This window comes from Podarcis liolepis (assembly GCF_965112155.1).
Source record: "Podarcis liolepis genome assembly, chromosome: 8".
NCBI lineage: Eukaryota > Metazoa > Chordata > Lepidosauria > Squamata > Lacertidae > Podarcis > Podarcis liolepis.
This window is the reverse complement of record NC_139560.1, coordinates 63437907-63460092: the sequence shown is the minus strand read 5'-3', so window position 1 is coordinate 63460092 and position 22186 is coordinate 63437907.

Below are 22186 nucleotides of genomic sequence, written 5' to 3'. Positions count from 1 at the left end.
GCTGCAACGACGCCTCTACGCCAAGAAGGACCTAACGTTCCAGGTCGCTCTGGAGGAGGCCCTGGCAACGGAAGCTGCCGAGAGGTCGACGCAAGAGGCACGGCCGAGCCTGCCACCCCAACCGAGGGTCCACCATGAAGACCTCACCAACGACTCAGGATCTGACAGGGAGGAGGTGCACCGAGTACAGCAGCGCACTCAAGCAGCCCACATACCACAGCTGCCTCGACGAGAAGGAGGGAACTGCGCAAGCTGCGGGGAAAGTCACGAGAGGAGGACCTGCCGTTTCCGCAACGCAGAGTGCAGGCAGTGCAGAAAATTGGGACACATCGCCCGGGTGTGTCGAGCTCGGCCCTCCCGACGCCAGGCATCAGATGACCAATCCAAGAGCCCCAGGTCCCGGGGCCCAACACACCAAGGCAACTCGACGGAGCTCACGGACTGCCAGGTATACCAGCTGCCCCACCCCAACGTAGAGAAAATTTATGTAGAGGTACAGATAGAGGGGGCCCCATGCCGCATGGAGCTTGACACGGGTTCAACTCTATCCATAATCTCGGCAAGGACCTTAAGGAAACTGTGTCCTACTGGGGGTCCCAAACTCAGGCCGGCCCCATTCACCCTCCGGGACTTCCAGAAACGTAAGGTCCCCACAATGGGGGTGGGGACCTTCAGGGTGCAATACCGAGGGCGGACGCGGCAACTGGACTTGCTCGTGGTCAAGGGCCCCTACATTAGCTTACTGGGATTGGCATGGTTTGGACCACTGGGGCTAGCCATCACCGGGGTGAACCACACTACCTTACAAGTGGACGTGGACGCCATTTGCAAGGAATTTCCAGGGGTTTTCGATGGGAAATTGGGACAGTATACGGGCCCCCCCATTGCGCTACAGCTTGACCCTGCAGTACGACCGGTCAGGCTAAAGGCCCGCCGGGTCCCGTTCGCCCTGAAACCCCGTATAGACGAGGAATTGGACCGGCTCGTGGAGCAAGGAGTGCTGGAGCCGGTGCCTAATGCCCCCTGGGAAACCCCAATCGTTACACCCGTCAAGCCTAATGGTTCGGTCCGCATCTGCGCAGACTACAAATGTACCATAAACAAGGCCCTCACGGCCCATGCATACCCAGTGCCAGTGGTCAGCCATGTCCTTGCCACCCTGGCTGGGTCGAAAATTTTTGGCAAGCTGGACTTGGCCCAAGCATATCAACAGCTGCCAGTAGATGAGGCCACAGCAGAGGCACAGACGATTGCGACGCACAGAGGAGCGTTCAGGGTAAAGCGGCTGCAATTCGGTGTCAGTGTGGCACCAGGCATATTCCAGAATCTAATGGACTCACTCCTTAAAGGGATTCCTGGCGTCACCCCCTTCTTCGATGATGTGTTGATTTCCGGGCCCACACCAGAGGAGTTTGAGGACCGCCTCCGCACCGTTCTGCACCGTTTCCAGACGGCGGGTCTCAAGGTGAAGCGGGAAAAATGTCTACTAGGAGTGCCTCAGGTGGACTTTCTGGGATTTATGGTGGACGCAGAAGGGGTTCACCCGACTGGGGACAAGGTACGGGCCATCTGTGATGCCCCAGCGCCCAAGAGCAAAACTGAACTTCAGGCCTTCTTGGGACTATTGAACTTTTACCATTCCTTCCTTCCCCACAAGGCGGCGGTAGCAGAGCCCCTATACAGACTCCTGGACAAGCGGGCCCCTTGGGTGTGGGGCCAGCGCCAAGAGGCTGCATTCCAGGCAGTCAAGGACTTACTTGTCTCAAACTCGGTCTTGGCACACTTCGACGAGAGGCTGCCGGTGGTGCTAGCATGCGACGCCTCGCCCTATGGCATTGGCGCTGTCCTGGGACACCAACTCCCGGATGGAAGAGAGGTACCGGTGGCATACTTTTCCCAGACACTCAACGCAACCGAGCGGAACTACTCGCAAATAGACAAGGAGGGTCTGGCAATCGTGAAGGGAGTAAAAAAATTCCATGATTTCTTGTACGGGCGGCCCTTCACCGTGGTGACTGACCACAAGCCGTTGCTTGGCTTGTTTGCCCCCGAAAAGCAGACCCCCCAAGTGCTGTCTCCTCGCGTCCTCAGGTGGTCAATTTTCCTTGCCAGCTACCAGTATGCACTGATTCACCGCCCGGGGAAGGCAATGGGCCATGCGGACGCCCTCAGCAGGCTACCACTACCGGAAACAGGCCCCGACCCAGCACCTGCACAAGAGGTTATGAGCCTGGAGCTGCTTCCCGACCGCCCCATTCAGGCACAAGAAGTTGCACACCATTCCAAGAAAGATAGGGTCATCTCCCGGGTCCTGGACTGGGTGTGGAGGGGATGGCCCAGCAGCAGCCCTGGGCCAGAATTCGCTGGCTACACAACCCGCAAACATGAACTGTCGGCCCACAAGGGGTGCCTGTTATGGGGAAGCAGGGTCGTTGTTCCCCAGCCCCTCCGCAAAAGGGTCCTCACAGCCCTACACGAGACACACCCAGGGGTAGTAAGAATGAAGGCCCTTGCCAGGAGTTATGTGTGGTGGCCAGGGATCGACGGAGAGATAGAGGCCTGGGTCAAACACTGCCAGGCCTGCCAAGAATCCCGCCCAGATCCCCCAAGGGCCCCAGTCCAGTCCTGGGAGTCCGCCCGAGCACCTTGGTCACGCCTGCATGTGGACTTCGCTGGCCCCTTTCAGGGGAAAACATTCTTCATAGTGGTGGACTCCTACACCAAATGGCTGGAAGTCGCACTGGTACCGTCCATTTCCACGTCCGCAGCCATCCGGGTACTACGCAGGCTGTTTGCAACCCACGGGCTCCCTGACACACTCGTCTCAGACAACGGGACTGCATTTACGTCAGGAGAATTCCAAACCTTCACAGCGCAGAACGCCATCCGCCACATCCGTTCGGCGCCATTCCACCCTGCCACCAATGGCCAAGCAGAACGCATGGTGCGGACCACCAAGGACACCCTTCGCCGCATGACGCAAGGGGATTGGGAGTACCGCCTTGCCACATTCCTCCTAGCACAGCACAGCACCCCCAGCTCAACGACTGGCCGGAGCCCCGCTGAACTACTAATGGGTCGGCGCCTTGCAATCAGATTGGACCGTCTTCACCCCGATAGAGCTCAGGATGAGGTAGTGGTGGGGGAAGGCAGGAACCCCCGGACCTTCGAGGCCCAGGACCCAGTGTACGCAAAGAATTTTGGGGCAGGCCCGGCATGGGTACCCGCCACAGTCACCAGGGTCACTGGCCCCGTGTCGTACGAGGTGCTAACAGATGGGGGGCAATGCTGGCGCCGCCACTGCGACCAGATACGGCGACGATTCCCGGGAGAAAACCAGGAGGAGGACAGGTCAGAGGAGTCCCAAGGGAACAGAGGGGCAGTGAGGCCCATAGACCAGGAGGGGCCAGCAGGAGAGGCAGAACCAGTAAATACAGAGAGGACCCGCGAGGCCGAAAGGACACCGGAACCAGAACCACGACTGAGCGAGCCGGTTGTGCCAAACCAAACAAGCCCATCACAGCCAGCATCCTTGGAACACGAGCCAGAACCTGAACCCCGGACCAGGGAACACCACAGGCCGCAACGCACACGTAGGCCGCCGGCGTACCTCGAGGACTATGAATGCGACCTCCCGGGCAGGACTGGAACTTAGAGGGGAGGGGTGTTATGTACTGAGTTGACTAGGATCCAAACTGCAGCAGTCTGATTGGTCCTAGAACAATAGGATCCAAATTGCAGCAGTCTGATTGGTCCTAGAACAATAGGATTCAGAATGCAGCAGTCCGATTGGTCCAAGAACAATGCAGCAGTATGATTGGTTGGCAGGAACTACCCAATCATGCTCCAGATATAAGTGAATCCACAACCTGATTGGCTTACAGTAGAATTCCAGAATTAACCAATCATGTGCAGCCCATTGTGTAAATAATGTATATAAGCAGATACTTTGAGGGGACTATTATTCATTCCTCCTCACCACTATGAGCTGAATAAAGAGCATGAAATCACCTTGCGACTCTTAGTATATTTCAAGGATTCTATTATTATTATTATTATTCATGTCCCTGGGGCTAAATCGTTTGTGTTGATTGCTGCTGGGACTGAAATGCTTTGCATGTCACAGAAGAAACTTTTCAGAATAGCTTTCCACTTATGCAGGTTGCCCAACCCTGGCTCCTGTGCCTCCTGACCTGGGAGTAAGTCTTGTTGAACCCGGGCTCATTTCTTTCTCCTGGGACACCTTTCAGGTCACTTGCCATTCTGGATAAAGTGAGGGGCAGTCGGTGGTTTTATATCAGAAGAAGAAGAAGAAGAGTTTGGATTTGATATCCCGCCTTTCACTCCCCTTCAGGAGTCTCAAAGCGGCTAACATTCTCCTTTCCCTTCCTCCCCCACAACAAACACTCTGTGAGGTGAGTGGGGCTGAGAGACTTCACAGAAGTGTGACTGGCCCAAGATCACCCAGCAGCTGCATGTGGAGGAGCGGAGACGCGAACCCGGTTCCCCAGATTACGAGACTACCGCTCTTAACCACTACACCACACTGGCTCTCATTCGTACTTTTGAACATTTCATCCAGGTCACTTGTCATTCTGGACAAATCATTGTTTATTATTATTAGTTTTATTTATTAAATCTCCAGGCCGCCCGTCATTGGTAGATCTCAGGGCAGTTCGCAGCATAAAATTACACCATAAAAAGCACAAAATACATAATAAAAACAAAGCCAGACCTATAGTCCCCTCCCTCCCACATCACATTTAAACGGGCATCAGATGTCAGTTGGCCAAAGGCCTGGTTGAAGGTCACCTGGGACCTAAAGGTGTATAATGATGGCGCCAGGCAAACCTCCCTGTGGAGCCAAATAAGTGAATTTATATGATTGGTTCAATCACTGTGCAGCCCTGATTAACAACTGGGAAAACCGTTGCACTGAATTTGAAGCGCCATCTTACAGGGCAAGTGTATGCATTAAGAAATAAGTCCCGTTGTACAATTATTCCATGCAGCCTTCGCCAGCATGCTGTCCCCTGCATCCCACAGCTCTGGGGTACAGTATGGTTTCAATTTGGACAGGGGACTGTATGTTGAGATTCCTGCATTGCAGAGGGATGGACTAGATGACTCTCAGGTGACCCTCAGGGTCCCTTCCAACTCTACAGTTCTGTGGTTCTATGCTGCTTTGCTAGATAGCAGCAAAACGGCAAATTCAAAGTTATGTGCAGCTTGAAAATGGTGTAGCATTGAATGGGCTGGGAGTTAATGGAATTGATGGCATACTTGGAAGGGAAAGAAGAAATAACTTTCTCTGGATTCAGACTCCACATTTGCCATATTACCCTTCCTTCAGCGAGCTTCAAGATGTATAGTTGAGATTCCTAGCAATTCGCCCATTTGTGCATTCCATGTTGGAAAAGGAACTAAACTAAGCATTCAGTCCATTCTCTGGCTCTTCAGTAGAAGAACTAGATAAAGCTATTAGCAGTCGAGTCTTCGCTTCCGTGGGTGTCTATGTCTGCACCCTCCAGGCAGAGCCTTGTTTGTTTTCAAACAATGAAGAATGGGATTCTCTGAATGTAAGCCAAAGTTTGCAATATGAGGTGTAACTGAAACCCTGCAAAAGTCTGATGTTTCTGGATCTAGATATTTTGCAGAGACTGAAAAGGAAGTAAACATTTCTAGGCCAGAAAGCAAATATACGATGGGATTATGAGTGACTCTCTTGTCCTTGGATGCTCCGGAACAGGTGGGAAGTAGATAGTATAAAAAAGATGTTATGTGACAATATGAAAGTCAAGGTCTGGTTTGGTGGGTGATAAACATATCTGAAAGTGAATAAGGAACTTGGGAATGGTGATACTATATTGGTTCTGATTTGAGAGGACAGCTGATAATATTCATAATCTCCTTTGAAGAAATCTTTATGCGCCATAGGCTCTTTCCCCCCACCATCGACCAAGTCTCTTTCCCCCATAATTCCAAAAGCAATCTATCGGGAAGAGAAGTAACTCCTCAGGTTTTCACCTCTCAAGAGTTATTCCCTTAGCGAAGGGAGGTGTCATAGTGTATTCATGTAGGAGGTGACCCAGTCAAATTCCTATTTCCTGCATGCCAGCCTCCCCCACCTTTCTGGAACTCCTGGCATAAAATAAATAGCTTTGAACATGCTTTTGCTTCCGTTCACCTTTCACCTGATGTTGGTTTCAGAAATATATCCCAAGTTCCACATTTGTCAGTGGGGGCTCTGCTATGTAAATTTATTAACTAGCTAGGATCATCTGTTGACTATGGTCACCAAACCATCATACAGACCTTAGGAAAATCACTCATTCATTTTCTTTAACCGCTCTCACTTTACTCCTTACTCTTGAACGGCTGGCATCCATCTGTCTTCGGAGACAGTGGCGAAGTGTACCTTTGGAGGTGAAGTCAAACTGTTGGAAGGTTACAGCGCTTGCTGTGGCTGTAGAGACTGATAAAGGAGAGGCATGTTTTGTTGCAGCAGGGGCAGATGAAGGCGTCTGCTTGTGCTGTTGCAGGTGCACCATGGCCTTTCTTCTCTCTTCGCTCCTCCCAGCGGTCATTTCTCCTCTGGTCACTGCACATTTGAACCACATTTTCCACCTAAAAGTATTCTGGACACTAGTTCACCCCTCGCAGAGTTATAATTCCCAACAATGCCTAACTACCATGTCCATAATTCTTTGAGGTGCAAAATGTGCTTTAAAGCTATCTCTGTGTGTACAGCCTGACTCATTTGTCCAACCAGCTGAGGTCCATGCTATAAATGTGAAAGGCAGAATGCTTGGGAATAACGGTTAAGTTCATCTGGCAGTAACCAGCCATTTTGGGTGTTATGATCTTGCACAATTTTGCACCAAGATCTGGCCTCCCCCAAAAGCACATTTTTTGGGGGGCAGTGTTCTCGCATGGTGCCCCAAAATGTATGGCCCTGAAAAAGTGTATCTTTTGGGCTACATGATCTTGTGTGGGTCATGTGACCTCTACAGGCTGGGAATGGTTTGGGGACTCAACATGTTAGAGTTGTATGCACTCTGTGTGATATACTGTGCTCTGCAGGAGAGGGCCTCTTGCCGATACCATCTGATGAGAAGGACCATTCCATACAATAAAGGAATAGGACTGCCAGTTAGATACCAAGCTAAGTTCAAGGTGCTGTCACCAGTGTACAAAGCCCCATACAGCTTGGACACACCTAAAAGATTCTTTACCTAAAATATTGTATCATCCTTTAGATACCCAACTGATCACTGTGTTCTGCAGAATAGGGCCTCCTGCAGATAGCATGTTATTGGGAGGTCCGTTCCATATGGCATATGAATCGGGTCTTTTGCGTGGTGGTACCTCCCCTTTGGGGATTCCCTCCCATTAGACAAGTGCTGTCTCTGTTGCCTTTTGGCAACTCAAGTCCTTCCTTTTCCAACAAAGCTTTTAAGTGGAGATCTTTATCCCAGCCTGCATCTTTATTGGACCTGTTTTAACTGTTTTTATATATGCAATTGATTTGAATTGTTTTATACATGGAACTGATGTCTTTATTGCTTTTACCTTGTTTTATGGTCGGAATTGTTTTCTAGTTGTGCATGTCATGGTTGTAACCTGCCTTGGGACATTACGGTAAAGGAAGATTAAGAAATTTCATACATAAATATGTATTAATGAGCTGACATCTGAATGCATACCCTTATTTGTTTATCAAGTTTGGCTTCATCCTACTTGTTTTGCAGAAGCGCCAAAACTGATTCCGTGTCACAGGGTTGAGTTGTGAACATTGTTCCTCCTGATACAGCTCTCAAATAAAGATTTATCAAATAAATCACAGTAATGGCCCTTTAGGATTTATTGCCAGGAGAGGTGGACATGGAGAGCAATGTTGCCTACAAACCTGGATTAAATCCTCTGGTATGATAGGCTAATGAATTCACATTTTTATTCTGTACATAATTCTTTCATTCATCATGGAGTATTAATTGTCCCCCATAGAATGCCTACTGCGGTCTTTTCAAGGTTTTCTTCTTCTTCTTCTAAAAAAAGATAAACTGTTTGTTGAAATTAATGTGTTACGGGTGTACAACAGCAGGACCCCTTAAGAACTTAAAAAGCATGAATAAATGGATTCCAATTACCACCTAATGTAGGTAATAGGTTTATGGTACTTAGAGGATTGGATCTGTTCTCCGAGAGCCTGCAGACATTAGGAGCCCCTGATGGCCAGCTTGCAATGTCGACATTATGGAGTGATTTTTACTTTACTGCCTTTTCCATCAGATCATCCCCTTTCCTTCCACACACAAGGTTAATTCACTTCTTGATCACATTATTTCCTCGCTGCTCTTTGACAATATAAAAATTCTGAGTGGACAGCTCAATCCCTCTTCCATCTCAGATTTGATTGTTATGGTATTGCCTGGCATCCCTCTGAGGCCTCTAGCAGCCCTCGCTGCACTTTATGACACTTAAATGGCTGGGCTACAATTTCTCCATCTATTCACAAAATGCTGTTAATAACTCATTTCCAAAGAGGCCCTTCTTTATGTCGTGGCATTAAAGGATTTTTTATTAGGTGCCAGGATAGGTGACACACAGCCCCAGTAACCAAAGAGTTAATTAATCTGTTGAAATTTATAGCCTTTTATACTGCACTCAGTGTGACAGTCCCTAAGAGAAACAGATACTATATTTACAACCCAGCTGAAATATTCAGTAATATAGTCTGCATACTGACCCACTCCATCAGTGTATGCCTGTTGCTGGAGCAGCCATTAATCAACTGAGATGGATTTGTGTAATCTGTCTTCTTTCTTATTCTGGGATTCCAATAAATATTGAAATAATAATTTATTGATTACCCTGCAATATAAATGTGTAGTAAAGGGACCCAAGATATTTGCATGGTAATGCATTTTGAAAGCTCTTGGCATTCTGTAGGTATGAGAAAAGGAGAGCCGTAACACAAAGCAAGGGAATGTTTCTTCACAGGACACCAAATTTAATGTCAGTCGGCCACGGAGGCCTTCCCCCCCCCCCACAGAATCGTAGAACTGGAAGGGAGGACCTCTTGGATACGGCAAAGCATAAAGTCTTAACAGCAGCACTGTTACCCTCAGCTAAAGCAGAATGTCAGCAATAAAGCAGAACTGTCCAATAATTTGTCTACTGTACAAATATAGAAGAGTTTGAATCACTCGCCACCCCTCCCGTAGTTCTCTGTGGGGGCATTTTAGTACTTCGCGGCTCGTATCAAAAAATGGCAAAGACTTAACTGAGTGCTCAGTGACTATGCTGCTCTGAAATCCTTCCCTACATAACTCCACCTTCTTGTACTGTGTCCACCTCCCTCCTTCTCTCTCACACACAGCCTAGTGGTCAGATAAATGTCCGTAAAAATTCAGCACGCCTTCAGGGAAGGGAAACGAATGCATCTTTTTACCATATCATTGCTTCACCAGATTCCGAGACTTGCCTCGCTTGCGGCAAAAGCTAGAGTTGTCCTTAGGGCTTGAACACATTTCTTTAAGCAATGATGACAGATATTCATGGCACCTCCTAAGCACAGTAGCCCTTTGTTATTTGGCCAGCGGTGGCTCCTCATTTGGATTTTGCATTGCGCCAATATCCAATATCTTTTGACAAAGGGGAACGGGGAAAAAGCACTTGCCAAAAATAGCGGGCATCAGTTCAGACTCTTAAAAACGTGTGCGCACACAACTACCACACAAAAGGAAGCACAGTGAAGCTCTACTCTGAGACAGTGTTGGTACAAAAAAAAGGCATCGCAGGATTTGCCCCTGCTGGTGCCCATAGGGAAGTGATTAAGAGATGCCTAGACTGAAAAATGTAGAGAAGGGGCAGTGTTGGAGGTGGGCTAGCAAGCAAGGACTGGGGCAGCTTGAATATACACATCACAGGTTTAGGGCTAATCTGAAGTGCATTCAACACAAATTTAAAGCCTATGATTTACCCCCAAAGAATCCTGGGATTTGTAGTTCCCTTCCTCACAGACCTACAGTTCATAATATCCTTAACTAATTGCAGTTCCCAAGGTTCTTTAGGAGAGAGTCCTGTGCTTCAGATGTGTGTTGGATGTGCTTTAAATGTTGGGATGTGAATATTATGAAAATGATGTATAGGTGGTACATGACCCCAGTCAAGCTAGCAAAGATATATCATTTGGCCGATAATAAATGTTGGAAGTGTAAAGAAATTGAAGGTACATTCTTTCACCTTTGGTGGACGTGCCCAAGGATTAAGGCTTTCTGGGAAATGATATATAATGAACTGAAAAAGGTATTTAAATATACCTTCCCGAAGAAACCAGAGGCCTTCCTCCTGGGCATAGTCGACCAACTGGTGTTAAAGAAGGATAGAACTTTCTTTATGTACGCTACAGCAGCAGCAAGAATTCTTATCGCAAAACATTGGAAGACACAAGATCTACCCACCTTGGAAGACTGGCAGATGCAACTAATAGACTATATGGAGATGGCGGAAATGGCTGGCAGAATCCGAGACCAGGGAGAAGACTCAGTGGAAGAAGATTGGGGGAAATTTAAAACCTATTTGCAGAAATATTGTAAAATTTCAGAATGTTGATGACATTGAAATGAATTGCTGGGGTTCTAGCAACAAGGTAAAATCTAAGATTAAACCAACAACAGATAAATTAATGGGCTATGAATTTGCTGAACCAACTTTTAAAAGGGATACAAGAACGGGAGACGTGAGGAAGTCAGGAAAATATGTGAATTTAAGATGTAAAATTAAGAAAGAGGGAATTTTTGTGTTTTTCCTATATGTGCTTTTTCTTTTTATTATTAGTTTTTAATGTATGTATTTTTGTATTTTGTATTTTTGTGCTTAATGTTTGTATTGTTGTATTCTGTAGTATGTATTTTGTGTCTTTATATTCTTTTTGTCTTTGTCTTTGTATTTCTTTATACTTTGCATTGTTAAAATCTAATAAAAAACTTTAAAAAATAAATAAATGTTGGGATGTGTTGCCAGTGTACCTTAGGACACAGCTAATTGAGCCGGCAGGCTGGACAGTTTTGGAGCTCCTCAGTTTTTAGATTTTTAAATTGCTATACTATACATCATCTGAATATCTAAGAAAGAAAGAATACAGGATAAAAACATAAATAAATAGTTAGAACAAAACAAAGCAAAACAAAAAACCCCAACCCCCAACACATTTAAAAGGTTTGTAGAATATCAATCAGCCAAAGGTCCGGTTGAAGAGGAACATTGTTGCCTGGTGCCTAAAGATGTTTAATGAAGGTGCCAGGCAAACCGCCCTGGGGCGTGCATTCCACAAATGGGGAGCCACTGCAGAAAAGGACTGTTCTCATGTTGCCACTCTCCAAAACCTCTGGTGGAGGAGGCACATGAAGAAGGGCCTCTGATGATGATCACAGAGTCTAGGGGACTTCCGGGGTGGCGCCATCGGCAATGGCGGACTCCCTCTGAACTGGAGGGACTAGCTCTGCGTGAAACGGGTCTTTTCCGCTACGGCGAAGCAGGGACCCAGCTAAAAATCACAGGCGGATGAAGCCTGTGACCATGGGACTTGGCGGGCACCCTTAGCGCCCCCCCAACCCGCAAAGGAACTCACTAATGGGCTCCGAAGTGAAGAGGGGGAAGTGGCGCGGTGCTGTGAGTCAACTGCTATTTCCGTGGAGCGAAGCCGCACAGCCGTTGCTGGAGAGCGCTGCCTTTTTCCTGGGACAATTTGGCTTCTAAAATAAGCACCCGTGAGTACTTAAACTTTGAACAATCGGACTGTAAATAAGGACTTGCGAGAAGAAAGGAATTGGACTTAAAAATTTACTTTAATTTGGTACTGAAACGGGAAGGTCTAAACAGGAAGTCAGCCTTCCGTTTCTTTGTAGACAGAGTAAAGCAAAAACAATGTAAACTAGAGCTCAGAAAATCGCTTCTAAAGGATTGGCTTTCATCATTTAAAATTGTTGAACCCCCCTTCGGCAGCAGGAGAAGAAGGGGGATCTTTTTTGGACTGTTTAAACCTGCAGAAGTGAGTTTAAAGTAAAGTAACTTTCCACCGTCCTGATCCTGGAGCGGGGTGTCAGGACTGACGTTTTGAAGCTCATTGACCAGAGACAAACGTTTTTGACAGATAGTTAAAGGAAGAGAAACATAGTGATTCCATTGTTTCCTTTCACACTTTAAAGGAACAAATATTGACAAAATATCTCAAAAAGGATACTTTGTTGCAAGAACAAATAGAAGTTCTCCCCCTAGAGGGAGACTGTGAAACTGTAACTAATTCCAGGGAGCTTGCAGCTGTCTCAGATTACAATCGTGGGAATGGACTTGTGACCTTGTAGGGCAATGTATTCAGAGGCTCTGTTGTGTGCTCTCTGTAAAACAAGTGCCCTACTGGAACAGTTAAGTGAGAAGATGGATTTGATGACTAATGCGGCCAGAATTTTTGAACAGGCAATGGGAAACTATGTGGAGCCCACCCAGGAATTAGATCAGGAGTGTGTCCTGACAGAGCAGATGAGAGAAGAGGATGTTGCTGAATCTTGGGCGCCAGAGATGGAGGGAGCTGCGGCCTTGCAGGAACAAGAGCTTTTGGATTTGACAAATGAACTTGGAAAAAGCCAGATTTGGAAAGATAAAGTTTGGACGTCTGGAAATGGGGGGTTGGATAGACCCCCCTATGCAAGGATGTTTGGACTTTCTGAGTCTGGCAATGGGCCGTGAGATGTTTGGAGCTGTGGAGGCTCTCAATTTCAGAGGGATTCTGAAACATCTTCTTAAATACCACATGGAGTTGAGTCTGGACTATGGAAAAGGGGCTGATTTGTTGAAAAGGGTCAAAAACATCATCAAGCTGGAGTTCCCACAAGTGAAAGGAGAATATGAAGAAGAGCTGCGGAAGGGACATGGAAGAGATTTAAGGGCCTCGGATATAAGGTTGCCAGGTTAATGCGCTAGATCGATGGGATAAAAAGGACTGACAAAACCCGGGACCAGGAGGAAGGGACGCTGGATGAAGATTGGATTGTTTTTATTTCTCTTTTTATTATCAGGATTGTTTTATAAAATTGATGAATGTTAGAAAAATGTTGGAACGAAATTATTTGGCTCTAGTAAAAATGTTTAAAGAATAGGTAAGAATATTATGGTTGTGAGAAGTCGGTAAAAATAAGATTTAAGTTTTAAGTTTTTAAGGTTCTCTATAAGATAAGATGAAAATAGATTAAGGTAACGTAATGACAGAATACTATGAAATATGGAAAGGATTTGCTGCATAATTATTAACCAGGATACAAAAAAAGGGAGGAGGATGAGGTCAAAGAAAGAAGGTAATGAGAGTTGAGGATTTGAGAATGATGGATTTATTTTTGTTTGTATGCGGTGTATTTTTGTTTTTTGAATTTGTATTGTTTGAAGTGGTTTGTTTTTTCTTTGTTTTTTCTATTTTCTTTTTCTGCTTTGTTTTTTCTTTGTAATTTCAAAAATTTTCAATAAATATCATATTAAAAAAATATGATGATGATCACAGAGTCTAGCTTGATTTATATGGAGAGAAGTGGTCCTTAAGGGATTGTGGTCATGAGGCGTTTAACTGGAATAGCTCAGGTTGCTGTTAAAGGCTTAAAGTGTCACAAAAGGGGTCACCAGGCAGAACAGAAAGGAAAACAAATACATGTTCCACTTGGCTCCCAGGACTACTTGGACTACAGCAATGAACTCTACGTGGGGCTACCTTTGAAGGTGACTCGAAAATTACAACTAATACAGAATTGGCGGGTAGACTGGTGAATGGGAGCAGCCGTCAAGACCATATAACACCGGTCCTGAAATACAGTGGTACCTCAGGTTACAGACGCTTCAGGTTACAGACTCCGCTAACCCAGAAATAGTACCTTGGGTTAAGAACTTTACTTCAGGATGAGAACAGAAATTGCATGGCAGCGGCACAGCGGCAGCGGGAGGCCCCATTAGCTAAAGTGGTACCACAGGTTAAGAACAGTTTCAGGTTAAGAACGGACCTCCAGAACAAATTAAGTTCTTAACCCAAGGTACCACTGTACCTACATTGACTCCCAGTATTTCCCCAAGGACAATTCAAAGTGTTGATGCTGACCTTCAAAGTCCTAAAAGGTCTTGGCCCAGTATACCTGAAGGAGCGTCTCCACCCCTCATCGTTCAGCCAGGACACTGAGATCCAGCACTGAGGGCCTTCTGATGATTTCCACACTGCAAGAAGGGAAGCTACAGGGAGCCAGGCAGAGGGCCATCTCAGTAGTGGCGCCCTCCCGGTGGAACACCCTCCCATCAGATGTTAAGGAGATGAGTAATTATATAATGTTTAGGAAGGCAGCCCTGTATAGGGGAGCTCTTTAAAGTTTAATGTTTTAGCCGCTCAGAGTGGCTGGGGCAACCCAGTCAGATGGATGGGATACAATTGTTATCATTATTATCATTATCATCATCATCATCATCATCATCATCATCATTATTATTATTACTATTAGGGCTGAAAGCATGTCTTCAGAGAATGCTTCTGACCAGCAGATTGGCAGTTGCAGCAACCTTCTTCCAAAAACTTACGGTGAAATATCCCTACAAGAAAACTCATAGTGCAGGACAACTCTCAGCCAGAAACATGTGCAAGGGACTACAGACAACTCCCCATTTCCCTGGGGGTTGCGTTCTGAGTCAAGGCCTGCATCGGTGGGGCGTTCATAAGCCAACCCCCATCCTGCCCCCATTCCTCCCTCTTCCGGGTCAAAAAGGACCTGCACGTTGGCACTCATGCGTCAATCAGATGCATTTAAAATGGTTGCCACCAGTACGCGTTACCAGTACGAACCTGTACGCGTTACCAGTACGCGTTACCAGTACGAACCTGATGAAACTCAGAAAGTCTAATCAAACGATAATGTTTTGTTTGTTTGTTTGGCATAATAACCTTCCAGCTCCACCAGCCTTACAGCTTCCCTAAGATCTGTTATCTTAAAACATGCACACAGGATTTCTGTCAGCTACTATCTGTGTCTCTTGCTTCACCACCAGTCCTACAAAAATGCACTTTGTTGCAAAGTGCAGCTACCACCGTTCTATCCAATCACAAATCATTGATGCAGTGTATTTTGAAGTTCCATAACAACACATCATAGTTTTCAGTAAATGCCTCTGATCTGGATAACTCTGAGGTATAGATATGGTGTACCGAGAAAATTGCCCTGCGCACATCTTTTCTTCTAGTGTCTTGCTGATAAGGTTAAAAAGATGGTGAAATGAAATCTCCTAAGGAACACCATAGATCATTTTAATATGACTTTGGAGGAGAGGGAGGGTGCTGGTGTTTCCTGCCCCATCTGCAAACGGAAAAGTCAAAACAGTTCATTTCCTTTAGGACGTGTACCTCCAAGTCTCCCACAGAAATGGTTATGAAAGGAAGCTGAGTGACTGCTTTAACACGCCTTAGAAATAGACATAAGGGGTATGTATCATATGTTAATCCAATTCACATTTTAAATCGTTTTGTACAAGTGAGACCTGCGGCACAATGTAGCAGTGCGGCATGCTTCTGTTTCTAGAATTCTTCATTTCGCTTTCTCCCCACTCTTAAACTCCAAATACTCAGCATTTAGTATATATGTAAACCACTTTGAGGATGTGTTCTTGTTTTTTAAAGCAACCAAGTGACATATAAATTTTATGAAATAATAATAACAGTAATAAAGACAGTTTTCATGGTATCTTAATTTTTTATTCAGGTACCCAAACTGAATGATGATTTCTGTAAAATAATTAATACTAATTAATACGAAAACCTAATCAGATCTAGGCCTTATTTTGGTCCAATTTCCAGTGTCAGCATATACGTTGCATACATCCTTTCTGTGCGATGTTGCTAATCTCCCTCTGTCCAATCTGGAATATAGTTAACCAGAAAAGGGTGACTCTTCACATGAGTTGTCCACAGCTATCCATGCCCGCTCATATTGAGATGCTCTTTGCACTTCTCACTTCAGAAAGGAAGAGAGTGAGTGTTCAACTCTGGCACCCAGTGAAATTTGGATATGTTCAAGGCAGGGGTCAGCAAACTTTTTCAGCAGGGGGCCGGTTCACTGTCCCTCAGACCTTGTGGGGGGCCAGGCTATATTTTTTGGGAAAAAAGAAGAACGAATTTCTATGCCCCACAAATAACCCAGAGATGCATTTTAAATAAAAGCACACGTTCTACTCATGTAAAAACACGCTGATTCCTGGACCGTCCGTGGGCCGGATTTAGAAGGCGATTGGGCCAGATCTGGCCCCCGGGCCTTAGTTTGCCTACCCATGGTTTAAGGGTTGTGTGTGTTTTCAGTGTAGGAGAGGCTGATCCCCCTACAAACAGGAAATGAGAAGGAGCAGCAAAAAAAAAATCTCCCATGCATTGGAATTTTTGAGGGATTGTTTACTGTGATGTTTTGCGGACGCCATTTGAGGTACTGGTGCACTGGCAAGCTCTGCTGGACCCAGGGTGCATAGACTACACACTTCTTGAACATTACTTGTGATTAACATTGTAATCGTTACAACTGCTCAGCTGTTTGTGTACAGATGCACAGACTGTACACACGTCGAATGAAACATGTGATGGACATGCTTTGAAGTCTCATGGATGTATAGCTGTGTTTCTGGCTCGTAGGCTAGGGTTGTCGGTTCGAGGTGAGTGACACTATTGCTTTAGCATCTCTGGCCCAGCTGTGCACTTGCTTCCTATGTTTTTATCCTGCTTTTCAGACCATTATTGTTTGCCAATAGTGGCTCACATGCATAATAAAAAGAGAGCATGAAAGAGAGAGAGAGAGAGAGAGAGAGAGAGAGAGAATGGTTCTGCCATTAAGCTTACAAATTAAAAAGTCAAGATACAGAAAGGAAAGGGAGGGGATACACAGAGGAGAAAGAGCAGTTGTTCAAGGGCAGTATGAAGTAGTAAGTCATGAGCAGGAGTTATTGTTTGAGTAGCAGCTGGTGGCTATTGTTCTCTTGGCCAGTGGACAGAGCCGGAATGTGCTTTCCCCTTGCTTCTGCAGTTCCAGGGCAGCTAGAAGTTCAGGCAGGGAGAAAGAAGCTGCTCCTTCTTTGGCTGACGGCCGGAGCCAGGTTGATCTCTCCCTTGCTATCATGGGTTCCAACTACCCCACAAAATTCCCCACGAAGGGGCCGGGCACACACAAATTTCAGTGCCAGGGCCATGCATGCTGCATGGCACGCACGGCCCCAGGCACCCACAGTCACGGGACCAAGCTGTCACTCCTACTTGCCATGTTGTTCTTTCTAGGAAATGTGTGTGTGTGTGTGGGGGGGACTTCCAGTGGTTCTTGGTCCTCTGTTCTTGTGCTAGAATGCTTCAGTCTCCTATCTTCTTTCCCCATGCTTGTTTCAAGTAGAGCTGGAGTGCTGGTTAATACTGTGAATAGTGGTAGGGGCATAGATGAATAGGCTGCTGCAGAAGTTGGGTGATGTTTCCCTCAGAAAAAAATTAATAAATCCTGTCACAATGGTAAAATGGATTGGATTTGTGTTTGTTCAGCTGACTTTATATAAACTAAGGCTGTGTCCTAAAGCTTTAAATTCATTCGAAGCACACACCTTCTGTCAAAAAATTCTGGGCACCATAGTTTACTACAGTGCCAACTACAAACTACAATATCTGACCTTTGTTATAAAGCACTACAGTGGTGCCTTGCAAGACGAAAAGAATCCGTTCTGTGATTCTCTTCATCTAGCGGTTTTTTCGTCTTGCGAAGCAAGCCCATTGACGGATTAGCGGATTAGCGCTATTAGCACTATTAGCGGCTTTTAGCTGCTTTTAGCGGCTTATCGGCTTATCGGATCAGCTGATAAGCGGCTTAGCGGCTTAGAAAAAGGGGGGGGGGATGAAAAAAAACCCGCAGGAACTCGCAAGACATTTTCGTCTTGCGAAGCAAGCCCATAGGAGATTCGTTTTGCGAAGCACCTCCAAAACGGAAAACTCTTTCGTCTAGCGAGTTTTCCGTCTTGCGAGGCATTCGTCTTGCGGGGCACCACTGTAATTACTTTTCTTTTAGTAGCGACACACCTACGGGTGGCATAGAATTAGAAAATATTGGAACGTCTGCATATCTCTCATTGGAAACAGAATGTATGGTCTATTGCTATATAAGAAAAAATTAACTAGGAGATTACATGCATTTAAAATTACAAATGATGTAGATGATTTTGTTGAAATACGGCATCCTCTTATAAAACACTTTACTGATAACCCTGAAGAACTATTTAAATCACAGATTGGACTTGGGCAAACTTAACTAGATAGATTCATCGTGGAGTGGAGAGCAGGGGAGTTGGGATATTGATTTTGTATCTTTTCCTCTCTCTTTTGTAATTGTTATATATTAGAAATCAACAAAACTTTATTTGTAAGCAAGCAAGCAAGCCAACTACAATGCCCAGGATCAGTGGCGTAGCGTGGGTTGTCAGCACCCGGGGCAAGGCAAGTAATTTGCCCCCTAACCCGTGGATTTGTGCCCCCTAACCCTAACCCCCAGATGTTGCGCCCGGTGCGGCCGGCCCCCCTGCACCCCCCACGCTACGCCACTGCCCAGGATTCCTTGAGGAAAATTATGTTCTTTGAAAGTGCTTTCAGATTTCCTCAGCCATAGAGAAGATGGCAGCCTTTTCCAGCTTCGACCAGAAGAGGGAGGCACCTCCACTACATCGACATCTACAGGTTTTTGCAACTTGGACAGGTCTTTGAATTTCAGCTCAACATTACAAACTCTTAGCTGGACGTACAACAAAGCAAAGAAATATAAGGCTTAGAAGATGGGCTGCTCTAATAGGTGATGTTTAAACTGGGATTTGTGTTTCCCAGGCTCGTATTAGCAAAGGACACATCTACACTGACAACAATTATAAGGAATTAAAGGTTGTGCACACATCACCGTTTCCTATGGCTCCAGTGCTTGCATTTAAAGCCTAGTACACATGACATTAGCCATAATCCAGTTTCCGGTGATTGCAGGCGCAGGAAAACAACCAGGCAATGTGCATCAAGCGAAGACTCTCTCTCTGGTGTGTACAGCAGAGTAATTATGCGACCTGAAATGTGGGTGGTGGTGGTGGTGGAGGGATGAGCTTGCTGTATTTTAAGCCACAAATATGTACTTACCCCCAAAATGTACATGCACCACAGCAAAGTGTGAGCAATGCCAGCCAAAGACATTTTGCTTTTGCAAGGGATGCGCCCAGTGTTCTCCCCCCCCCCAATGTTCAGGGGGTACTCTCATTTTCCTACTCATATTGAAATATTGCCCCTCAATGAGGCCAAACTTAGTTTCACAAAATGTTTAGGTGTATGCTTCTTCCCAGAAAAAAAAAGCACCGGATGCGCCAGTGAGTAGTGCCAGCTTTCAAAAAAGGATGCTCACACATGATAGCCAACGGCTGTATGATTTGTGTGCTTAGACAGCTGAGCTGTACTGTGATACAGTTACACATGCAACGTTCAACAACTGTGTGGTCTATGTACCTGTGCACTCCCCAGCCGAGCTGTACAAAACAACTGTGTATGCTCCTTTGCACAAACACTTGTGCACGTGCAGAGAGACAACTTCTACCTGTACTCAGAGTATGTGTGTACAAGCCGAAAACCTTGCAATATTTTTACCAGATCAATCCTAACTTAAATCACAACAGCTTAAGTTACCTCAGGAGGAAATTGACTTATACTGCCTATTTTGCAGGATTGCTAGATAATGTGACTGAGCTGAAAAGGGGTTTGGAATATGTGCCACCACACCCCTAAAACATCCCTTTCGGGGTGCATAAGGTAAAGGTAAAGGGACCCCTGACCATTAGGTCCAGTCATGGCTGACTCTGGGGTTGCGGTGCTCATCTCACTTTATTGGCCGAGGGAGCCGGCGTACAGCTTCCGGGTCATGTGGCCAGCATGACTAAGCCGCTTCTGGCAAACCAGAGCAGCGCACGGAAACGCCATTTACCTTCCCGCTGGAGTGGTACCTATTTATCTACTTGCACTTTGATGTGCATACTCTGGCATAAATTCTGCTGGCTTAATTTCCGCTGGCTGAGTTCTGGCTAAGCTGGGGAGAGAGACTTATCTCACTGTATCTCCAGCTAAGCTGAGAAAGCCCAACAGGAGGTTGTGGAAGGCAATGTTCCAGTTATACTAAGAAGCACCTCATTTTCTCACCACTTGATTGCAGGCTGCTTTTGCATAACAGTCCCAAGCAAAACAAAATGGCGTGCAGATTTGACCCCTGGGTGGATAAAATAGTATTTCGCTGAAGACCACATCCTAAGTTTGCATCTGAGGGACAGAGAGGAGGAGGAGGGTCTGTAGATCTTCTTCTTCTTCTTTGGTGATCACTCATTGCCAAGATTGTCTTTCACAAACATGACACAATGGAGAAAGGATTCTTGGTTTGCATGCCCCACTTATTCCAGGTCAAAAGTGCCAAAGGACTGGATCCCCCAAATTACCACAATCATCATGTATTTATTTTTACAGGGATTTTTATCCTGCACTTCAAATGAGTTCCTGAGGCAGCTTACAAAAGTGGTATAAAATATAGTAAAACTCACATGATAAAAGAAGAACGAAAACCTTCAGCAGACAACTGTAATTGAAAGCCTGAGGTGCAGGGGGGAGGGGAGTTTTCACTTGGCACCAATATGACAGCAAAGTTGGTGCCAGGTGAGTTTCCCTGAGGGGAAGATCTCATAATCACCACACAAACGTCTTGGAGATGACACCAGGCAGACAGAGAGATGTAAATAAAAGGGCCCCCAACAAGTACTGTGATTTCTTCTATTTTATCTCACTCAATCTAGGAAGGGAACCAACAGTTAAATGTGGTGTGCAGAGGATACAAATATTTTTTCAAGACAATGAGCTGAGATAAACAGCTGTGCAATACAAGTTAAGCATCTCTCAAAGTGAGGAAAATGAACATTAAAATGGCTGGTAAAACCCAATTATTATAGGTAAAAAGAAAATTCATTCCAAAAATCCTCATCCAAATTCTGTTTTAGGCTGCAATTCTATGGGAGCAAGTTTTGCTGAATTTAATGGGAGTTAATTCTGAGTGGGAATGCATAAGGAAATTAGGGTTGCCATATTTTGAAGAGCAAAAAAGAGGACACATTTGCCGACTTCTACTTTTAGCTATGGATTGCTTATCATGACTCTCATTTTACATACCCATGAAGAAGAGGACATGTCCTGGGAAAAGAGGACATATGGCAACCCATATTTGAGCTGTTGGTATGGAAATTAAAAGTTTACACAATCAAAGTGCGATGAATTTCCTGTATTTATAATGATTGCATTTAAAGTAGATATAGATTATGTGCACATTATTGGCCTAAAATGCAGTTAGGTCATTCTTTTTCATAATTTGGATATCTATCAATCATCTATGTATCTGATGTGTTTTATATATTCTGTGATTTTGTGAATGCTTGTTTAATAAGCTGCTTTAAGTTTATAAAGAAAAGTGGGACATACGTTTCTAATTTAAGAATACAATAATAACCCTCTCTTTTGTATGCCTTTCTCAAAGAATAACTGCTTTTGCATTTCTAGCATTCTTCCAAAACTATGAATTCTCCCTTGAGGACCAAAGGGCATTTGTGATGGCATCCATCTCTGTCATGAGGCAATGAAGTGTGCCTCTGGGGGTAAAGTCAAACCACTGGAGAATCAAAGCGCCTGCTGTGGCTACAGAGACTGGAAACTCATAACTGCTACCTCCTGCGTTGTTTTTGCTGAGTTAGCAGCCCCAAAGTGACCTCCCTGGGGCACAGACTTGGGCAGTGTCTATGGAGGTCCTGGTCTGCCCCTTCTTGGCCTCACTGATGTGGTCCAAAAGAAAGCACCAGCTTGGCTGCAGGAGTTGCCAGAAGGAGGCGTACAAGACACCATCCAACTGTCTTAAGGAGTCCACTCCAGATTTGTGTCATGCTTACGCCTTAGCCTTTTCTTCCACCAAAGATGTGCCACAAGCCCTTTCCTTGGGGTTTACTCCTGAACGAAGCCTTTCTTACAAATGAGTATGGCTGCAAAGCAGCAGAGGCTTAGGACCAGAGTTTTCCTACTAGATGGGCTCCCTTCCCAGGTTGACGAGCC